Source organism: Phocoena phocoena, chromosome 11, assembly GCF_963924675.1.
Source record: "Phocoena phocoena chromosome 11, mPhoPho1.1, whole genome shotgun sequence".
Classification (NCBI taxonomy): domain Eukaryota; kingdom Metazoa; phylum Chordata; class Mammalia; order Artiodactyla; family Phocoenidae; genus Phocoena; species Phocoena phocoena.
Genome location: NC_089229.1, coordinates 9,985,303 through 9,994,334, shown reverse-complemented (window position 1 = coordinate 9,994,334; position 9,032 = coordinate 9,985,303).

Here is a 9,032-nt window from a genome sequence, read left to right as displayed (position 1 = left end):
CCAGGCCTAGGTCAATGGCTCCGCCCCTGGAGCCAGTGGGAGGAGTCAGTTCCTACCGAACCAAAAGCACTGAGACGGAGGGTGGGCCCCTTAAGGAAAATGGGATGCCGTGACCAAAAGAACCAAGAAAGAGTGCTGGGGAGGAAAAAAACCTCAGATGGTCAGCAGCTCAGGGAGTTTAAGTGGCTCTCCCAGGTCACCCAGGAAGGAAGATCAGGGACAGGCAGAAGTGTAACCTCAACCAGAGCAGAGATGGAGGGAACTACGAGAGCCATCTGGATGGGGTGGCTTTTTGGAAGCCTTTAGCCTGTACTGTGGCCAGACTGCCTAGTTCAGATCCGACTCCACCACTGACAGTCTGTGAGACTTTGGGCAAATCACTAAGCTTCTCTGAGCCTCAGTTTCTTCATCTGTAAAATGGGGTTAATAACCACACCATCATTTCAGGGCTGATGTGCAGATGAAATAACACAAGTAAGGCTGTTAGCACAGGGCCTGGCATGCTATAAGCACTCAGGAAGTGCTGCGGGGGGGGGGGGTTGTTTTGTTTTTTTGTTTTTTGGCCTCGCCGCATGGCATGTGGGACCTTAGTTCTCTGACCAGGGATCGAACCTGCGCCCCCTGCATTGGAATTGCGGAGTCTGAACCACTGGACCCCCAAGGAAGTCCTGGAAGTGCTGTTTTTAATATATATAAACAGTAAGAAGGCCTATTTTGAAATTCCTGTTTGCAGCTTAAAACATAAACAGGCCCAACTGAGATAATTTTGATGAACTTGCCTCAAACTCTGCCATCAGTGAGTCTAACCCCAGCAGCCACTTTGTGTCTGGTGTCAGGGTCTTGCTGCTGCTGTTCCCATCACCTGGAACACATTTCTTCTCACACTCTTTCCTTTCCCTAGTTAATTCCTGCCCCTCCCTCAGGTCCCTGATAAAACATTGGTTCCCCCGGGTATGTCATTAAGTGGAAAAAAGAAAATATCATACGGAACAGTATTAGGTGTATCATTTATGGAAATATATGTGTGTATGTCTATTTGTGTGCGTGTATGATTTAAAATGCATAGTAGGGGGGACTTCCCTGGTGGTCCAGTGGTTAAGACTCCACGCTCCCAATGCAGGTGGCCTGCGTTCGATCCCTGCTCAGGGAACTAGATCCCGCAAGCCGCAACTAAGACCCAGTGCAGCCAAATAAATAAATAAATAGGGACTTTCCTGGTGGCGCAGTGGTTAAGACTCCACCTGCCAACGCAGGGGACACGGGTTCAATCCCTTGGTCCAGGAGGATCCCACATGCCGCGGAGCAACTAAGCCCGTGCGCCACAGCTACTGAGCCTGCACTCTAGAGCCTGTGAGCCACAACTACTGATGCCTGCGCGCCTAGAGCCCGTGCTCCGCAACAAGAGAAGCCACCACAATGAGTAGCATACGCACCACAAGAGAGTCCCCTGCTTGCTGCAACTAGAGAAAGCCCACGCACAGCAACGAAGACCCAACGCAGCCAAAAGTTTTTTAAAAATTTAATTAAAATAAAAATAAATAAATAAATATTTTTTTAAATAATAAATAAAATGCATAGTAGGGAATTCCCTGGCAGTCCAGTGGTTTGGACTCTGTACTTTCACTGTGAGGGTGTGGGTTCAATCCCTGGTCGGGGAACTAAGATCCCACAAGCTGTGCAGTGTGGCCAAAAAATTTTAAAAATTAAAAAAGAAATAAAATGCATAGTAACTTTCTGGAATTCCTGAGAATGGACCCTCACGTGAACAGAGGGCAAACAAGGACTAGGTCTTAGTCATCTCTGCTCAGAACCTGGTGCACAGGGTCATCATCTTCATCACAACTCCTTTTCATTGAGCAGTTGCTATGTGGCAGCTCCTCGTCATATACTAAGCTCCTCATTATCTCAACAAGCAGCAGTGACGGCCGTTTGGCAGATGAGGAAACTGAGGCACAGACCTTGGCATCATTACTTGGCCAAGGTCACACCTGAGCAACCCGGCACACAGGGAGCCCTCGTGAATGTTTGTTAAATGAACCCGGAACCCACAGTAGCCCCCACAGGGAACTAGGAAAATCAGCCAGTGAGAGAAAATGCTTCTGACTTCACAAAGCCTTTCCTCTTAGGGTGGTGATCTTCAGGGCATCAGTGGCCATCCGCAAGCAGAACAAGGCCATTCCTGGGGACACCATCTAGGTCGTGTGTATGTATGTGTGTGAATCAGGGATGTGGCTGGTGATGATTTACAGGTTGCTGTGAAAAGACCCTGAGTTGGAGACACAGAGAGAAGGAGCTTCCTCTTTCTGCCTGTCAGTCACACACACACACAAACGTGCACACCTGTACCTCCAACAGAAGTGAGGTGAGTCCCACTTCAAATTCACCTAGCCAAGACAAGCAAAAGAAAACAGGCCAAAGAGAAGGATTTACTGCCAGTTTCCTTGGAATCACTAGGAACTTGTTTCAGCTTCTCTACAAAACCCCAGGTTGCAACCAACTATCCTGAGCACTGCCATCAGGAGAGGGAGGTCCTCCCACAGGTCAGGGACATGCAGGAGCTGGGGAAGCTCGGTCCAGGGTTTCCTGAGAAAGCCTTTAATAAGAGGGAGGAGAGGGGCTTCCCTGGTGGCGCAGTGGTTGAGAGTCCGCCTGCTGATGCAGGGGACACGGGTTCATGCCCGGGTCCGGGAAGATCCCACATACCGCGGAGGGGCTGGGCCTGTGAGCCATGGCCGCTGAGCCTGCGCGTCCGGAACCTGTGCTCCGCAACGGGAGAGACCACACAGTGAGAGGCCCGCGTACTGCACAAAGAAAAAAAAAAAGGGAGGAGAGGAGAGGAGGAGCAAGAGGCCTGGTGTCCCAGCCTCAGAGCCGCAGTGACCTGGAGGGCATGACTTCGGAGGGGCTGCACCTTGACCATAGGTGCTTTGAAGATGTTGGGATGAAAGGCTTTGAGAGGCATAATTACCTGAGATGCTATTCTCCCAGGAGCCTGCAGGAGCCCAAGTTACTATCTGCAGGGATCTGTTGTAGAGGTCCCCAGTGGGGCCTTCTTAAACGGGCAGTACCCCAGGACTCGGCCCTCTGCTCCCCTCACCCTGGCTGCTGGCTGGACTGCTCTCCCGTCCCATCAGTGTCTCCTGCATGGGTAGCACAGCCTCAGTGAAGCCAGGCTCCAGATGTGCAGCTTCCTGAACCTCAATAGGCGACGGGACATGGCCTCACATGGGACAGTTGGGAAGACAGGGAGATGCTGTTGGTGCCTCAAGGCTAGGGTGAAAGGAAGGATGGCAGGGAGCAGGCCAGAGGAAGAGGAGGAAGGTGGCTCCGTGTCACCATGGCAACATTTATCCGGCTCGCCAGACCCCTTCTCCCTCACCAATTCACGTGCAGCCAGGAAAGCAGGCCCCAGAGAAGTGTGGCTTGAGCGAGGGTAGATGTTTGGTGATTGGGCAGCTTGAGGTTGGAGCTTGGAATGGGTTTACTCCTTGGAAGGATTAGATGGGTTCCTGCGGGAACCTGTGTTGCAGGCTCTGGGAGAGGATGTGACATGGGGGCTCAGCATTTTGGCTGTAACTATTCCTGTATCTGTTTCTGAAATAGAGTGTGGGTGGGGGAGGGGAGGCAAGGGAATGAGACGGAACACAGGAGTGGAAGGTTCTAAAGCTACGCTGGAGTGACCCCGCCCCCAACTGGAGCTGACGGCAGTGGTCTGCCCCATCCACTCCTCCATGGGAGGCCCTGGCTTGCGGAGGGAGGGGGAAGGCATCAAAAGGTAGGTAGGAAAGGAGAGGGGATGCCACCACCTAGGAGGCAGCAGCCGCAGGGCGTGGGTGGCTCGTGTTTTACGGGGCGTGGGGGAGAGTGAATGAACCAAGTTCAGAGGAAGCCTAGTCCCTCCTTTTGTCCCAGACCTCGTTCTCCCGGTGTCTCCTCCCCTCCTTCCTCCTCCAAACCTTCTGCCATCCAGTCGTCAATCCCCCTTCTCCAGGGTTCTTTGGCCTCCAAACGAGAGCAGACCTCCTGGAGTCTCAAAACCACCTCCTTCCACGCCTCACCCTCAGCTGCCTCTTCCCCCCACTTCCCACCCACCCCAGTCGAAAGGTCACCTGTTGATTTTTAGAGGAGTGGTCACCTGTGTGTCTGTGAGGGGGAGTATTGCACGGGAAGGGGCATGGGCGAACTCGCTGGGGTATTGACAATCGCCCACATCTGCATCAGGTGGTGATTACGCGGGTATATAGAAACGGGTAAAGAGCTATGGATCCGTGTACACTTAAGATGTGTGCGCTTTTCGTACACGAATTATACTTCAATTTAAAAAAGAGAAAAGAAAAAGATAAAGAACTAGGGGAAAATGATCAGTAGGAAGCTTGTTTTTTTGCCAGCCTCCCTTTCCTCTGCCCGGTGGCTTTGAGCCCGCTGACCACACCCTCCTCCTTCTTGCCCCGCCCCCAGCCCTGCTCCTCCCTCCCTGGCCGCGCCCCCTTAGTTTCGAGCTGAGAATGGACGTCCCCCATCGGTGTTCTAGCTTTCTATCAGTGGTCCTGCTGTGCTCCCAGGCTCCCAGGCAGGGAACCTCACAGCCTCCGACTCCCTCTCTCAGCTGGCTAAGCACACCGCGTTCTGAGACGGTTCAGTCATCCTTGCCTTCTGGTTGCCTCCTGCCTGGATTGTGACCATAGCTCCCTGACAACTCTCCCTGTTCCCTTTCTCCATCCTCCAATCTCCCTATCCACTGTTCCCAGATGCACATTCCTCAAGTTCACATCCATGGTGTCCTCTTCTCTAATCAGCGGTCCCCCGCAGGGCAGGTGCTGGCAGATGGAAAGCAGGCCATTGGGATCTGGCCTCTGCCTCTTCCAGCCTTGGCTGCTATAGATCTTCTTCCCCCTCTGAGCTTGGAAACTCTGTATCAAGCTGATCCTTTGCACATACTGTTTCCTTGGTTGGTAATGACTGTCTCCACCTCACCACCTTCCCCAAACCCGGCCGCCACCACCCAGTAAACTCACATTTCAAGGCTCAGGTCAAATATCATTTTTTTAAAAAAAGGAATTTATTTATTTATTTGGTTGTGCCAGGTCTTAGTTGCAGCAGGACTCCTTTAGTTGTGGCAGGCAGGCTCCTTAGTTGCGGCTCACCAGCTCCTTAGTTGTGGCATGTGAACTCTTAGTTGCGGCATGCATGCGGGATCTAGTTCCCTGAGCAGGGATCAAACCCGGGCTCCCTGCATTGGAGCGCAGAGTCCTATCCACTGGGCCACCAGGGAAGTCCCAGTTCAAGCATCTTTGAAACACCTTCCTGATGACGTCAGACACATTCCTCCCTCTTTTGTCCCTAGTTCACACTGGGTATCTCACACTGGATCTTGGATTGGGATGAACCACTTGCTAACCTGAGTCTTAACTTTGGCCCCTGGAAGCCAAAGTCACACCTTGTGTTTGAAATGTGTAGTTACCATTACTGAGCACTTAAGAGGGGCCTGACTGTAGTGAAGGTTAAGAGGATGGGACACTGCACCTCAGGCATCATAATACACCAACCTCATAGGATTGTTATGAGCAGAGGGTGGGAAAAGGGCCTGGCACAAGGAGCCTCCTCAGCCCTTACGTGCATCTGCGGTTTTATTTAATCCTATAACCTCTGAAGTAGGTATTGCCACCTCCACTTTACAGAGAAAACCGAGACCCAGACAGTGCCCAAGATCACAGAGAGATGGAGCCAGCCCTCTGGATTCCAACCCTGTGCTCTCCACCCCTCACCCCTGTACTCCACTCCACCTCAGCCCAGCACCTGGCATCCACAAGCCCAGTCATTGTTTGTTGCCTGAATAAAAATGATTCACCAAGTGGCATGCTTGCCCCCTCCAGTCTGGGCAAAACTTCTGGGCAATTGTTTGGCATACTTGATAAAAATAAATTGTTTGCATGGTTGACGCATCCTGGTCACTCCTCTGGCCTCAGCTTAAATATCATTTCCTCAGAGGCTGTCAGCCACCACCCCCTTTCTTATACATTAGCTCCCTGAATAAGAAACACAGGAAGGACAAACCAGAAACCAATGAGGATCGTGGGTAGGAACACAGTGGAGGGGGCAGGGATGGGAGTGATTCTAATTGTTACTTGACTTTTATATAGCTTGACGTTCATATATGTAATACCTCCAAAAAAACAGAATTAAACCAAAAGGGGAGGGACACACTAACTCATTATTTATATATATATATATATATATATATATTATTATTTTTTTTTTTTGGCTGCATTGGGTCTTCCTAGTTGTGGCACCCGGGCTTTCTCTAGTTGCGGCGAACGGGGGCTACTCTTCGTTGCAGTGCGTGGGCTTCTCATCGCGGTGGATTCTCTTGTTGCAGAGCACAGGCTCAAGGCACATGGGCTCAGAAGTTGTGGCGCACGGGCATAGTTGCTCCACGGCATGTGGGATCTTCCCAGACCAGGGCTCAAACCCGCGTCCCCTGCATTGGCAGGCGGATTCTTAACGACTGCGCCACCAGGGAAGCCCACTCATTATTTTTTTTCTTAATTATTTATTTATTTATCTGTTTATTTTTGGCTGCGTTGGGTCTTTGTTGCTGTGTGCAGACTTTCTTTAGTTGCGGCGAGTGGGGCTACTCTTCGTTGCGGTGCGCGGGCTTCTCATTGCAGTGGCTTCTCTTGTTGCGGAGCACGGCCTCTAGGCACGTAGGCTTCAGTAGTTGCAGCAGGCAGGCTCAGTAGTTGTGGTGCACGGGCTTAGCTGCTCTACGGCACGTGGGAACTTCCCGGATCAGGGCTCAAACCCGTGTCCCCTGCCTTGGCAGGCGGATTCTTAACCACTGTGCCACCAGGGAAGCCCCACCCATTCATTATTTAAATTAATAAAATAACCACACAGAGCACAGAGAAAAGAGTAATTTCAAGTTACTTCTGGGCACTATACTCTGACAGTTTCCTTAGATACATTCTAAGGGGGAAAAAAAAACCTGTAAAAAACTTTTTACTCCATAGGTATACTTTTTTTTGTTGTTTGTTTTTGGCCACAAGGCTTGTGGGATCTTAGTTCCCTGACCAGGGACTGAACCTGGGCCCTCGGCAGTGAGAGCTTGGAGTCCTAACCACTGGACAGCCAGGGAATTCCCATCCATAGGAATACTTTTAGTAGTAACATTAAAATTGTAATTTTGAAACTTACGTATATTATAGGATACAGCAAATAAGCACATTAGTATTAATAGGATCTAAGATTTTCACTGCAAAAGATATATAAATTAAAATTTTTTTTAAAAAAAAGGTTAACTCCTTGTATTTCCCCTTAGGGCCCACAGTTGGTAACATCACACTGTTTGATGTCAGATGGGAGGGGCTAGGAATCACCAACTATACTGTCACCCTGCTCCAAGGCAGGTCTCCCTGTGGTTCACTGCCTACAATGCAGGGAGCTCTGGCATCTCCTGGTGGTTAAGAAGAAGGACCCACCTTTGCCTCAGCCTCACAAGGAGGGCCAGAAGGAGACCCTTTATCAGGCCTGAGCCAGGCTGTGGGGTCATAGGGTCTTCGAATGCCAGCACTGGAAGGGACCTGAATTATGAGGGTTTTGAGCGATGCCCAGGACTTACAAGCGGTCTCTCAGAGCCCTCCACCTCCTCCCCAGGCTGAGCTGTTGCCTGTGAGTGGAGATCGTGGCAACAGTGGCTTTTGGGTTAATGAATGAGAAGCAGGAAAGTAACGTGTGCTGGATAAACATGGACTGCTAGACAAATTCTTGTATAAGCTGGCCAGACAAAGGCAGCCAAGGCTGAGGGCTGTTCCTTTATCAAAGCTTGGCCGAAGGAACTGCCCAGGCTCATCTGTGGCACAGGTGCCATTGGACCCAGGAGAGCTGTGGTCCTGGGCAAGTTATTTTACGTTCACACTGTTTCTTCATCTGAAGGCAGGGAGATTAACACCTAACTCAGAATTAATGGCTAAGATAACTCAGAATTGTGGATAAGACAACGTGAAGAGCGTTTTGAACTTTCCTATTCAGTGTGGTCCTGGGCTGTGGACATGAGCTGGAACTTGTTCGGATGCGGACTCTCAGGCCCCACTCCAGCCCTCCTGAGTCAGAAGCTGCTTTTTTTTAAACGAGGTCCCCAGGTGGTTTGTGTGTGGTCTTTGAAGCACAGGGTTAAAACAGTCCCAGGGAGGTACCAAGTACTCTCCGAGTGTCCTCAGCCATCCCCGGCTCCCAGGTCTGCTGGACAGAAGCCCCTAGAGCAAAGAGGTGGGTGGACCAAGGGCTGCCCATGTCACTTTATCCTTTTCTACTTTATTACTTCAAATTAACAACCACAATAAAGCTCAAAAAAGTCCAATATTTACACAGGAAAAAAGTACAAAATTCCCCCCAAAGTTCATCAGTATTTTTTTTGTTTTTTAAATTACAAAGTAATAAAAAGCTTTGCTCTTTAATTAAAAAAAAAGAAAAAGAAAATAAAGGGGAAACAGAGGTAAATAAATTAGGAAATACACACATGGAAAAAAACAAACAAAAATAAAGTAAAAACGAGTGTTAACTAGGCAGGATGGATAAATCCAGTGCCCAGGCCTGACCCCAGGTGAGTGTCAGGACCAGGGAATTAATTTATAACCCAGGAGCCAGATGCCTTCTGGAAGCAGTGTCCACAGATTCTGCCCTAAGACCAGAAAAGGGGGACCACAGGCTTATGACAGTCTCAGGGGTCAGTGGTGTCAAAGACCCTCTGTGCCCTCCTTGAGGGACATGGAGGTCACCGCTCACCCCCATGTCCTTGTCAGGGGCATGAGAACACAAAGTCGGCCTGGCAGGTGGGCGGCACACCTGCTGTCCTGGGAGATACAGGTCAGATACATACACACACGCCCGCAAGGACTCCTGGCCCCCCTGCCTCACTACCCCCTCCTCAAGGTCTCTGTGGACAGGCAAAGAAGGGACCCGAACGCTGAGGGGGGCACTGGCAAAAGCCCAACACAGAAAGTCGGCGGCCGTCATCTCAGGGGGGTGGGGCTGCA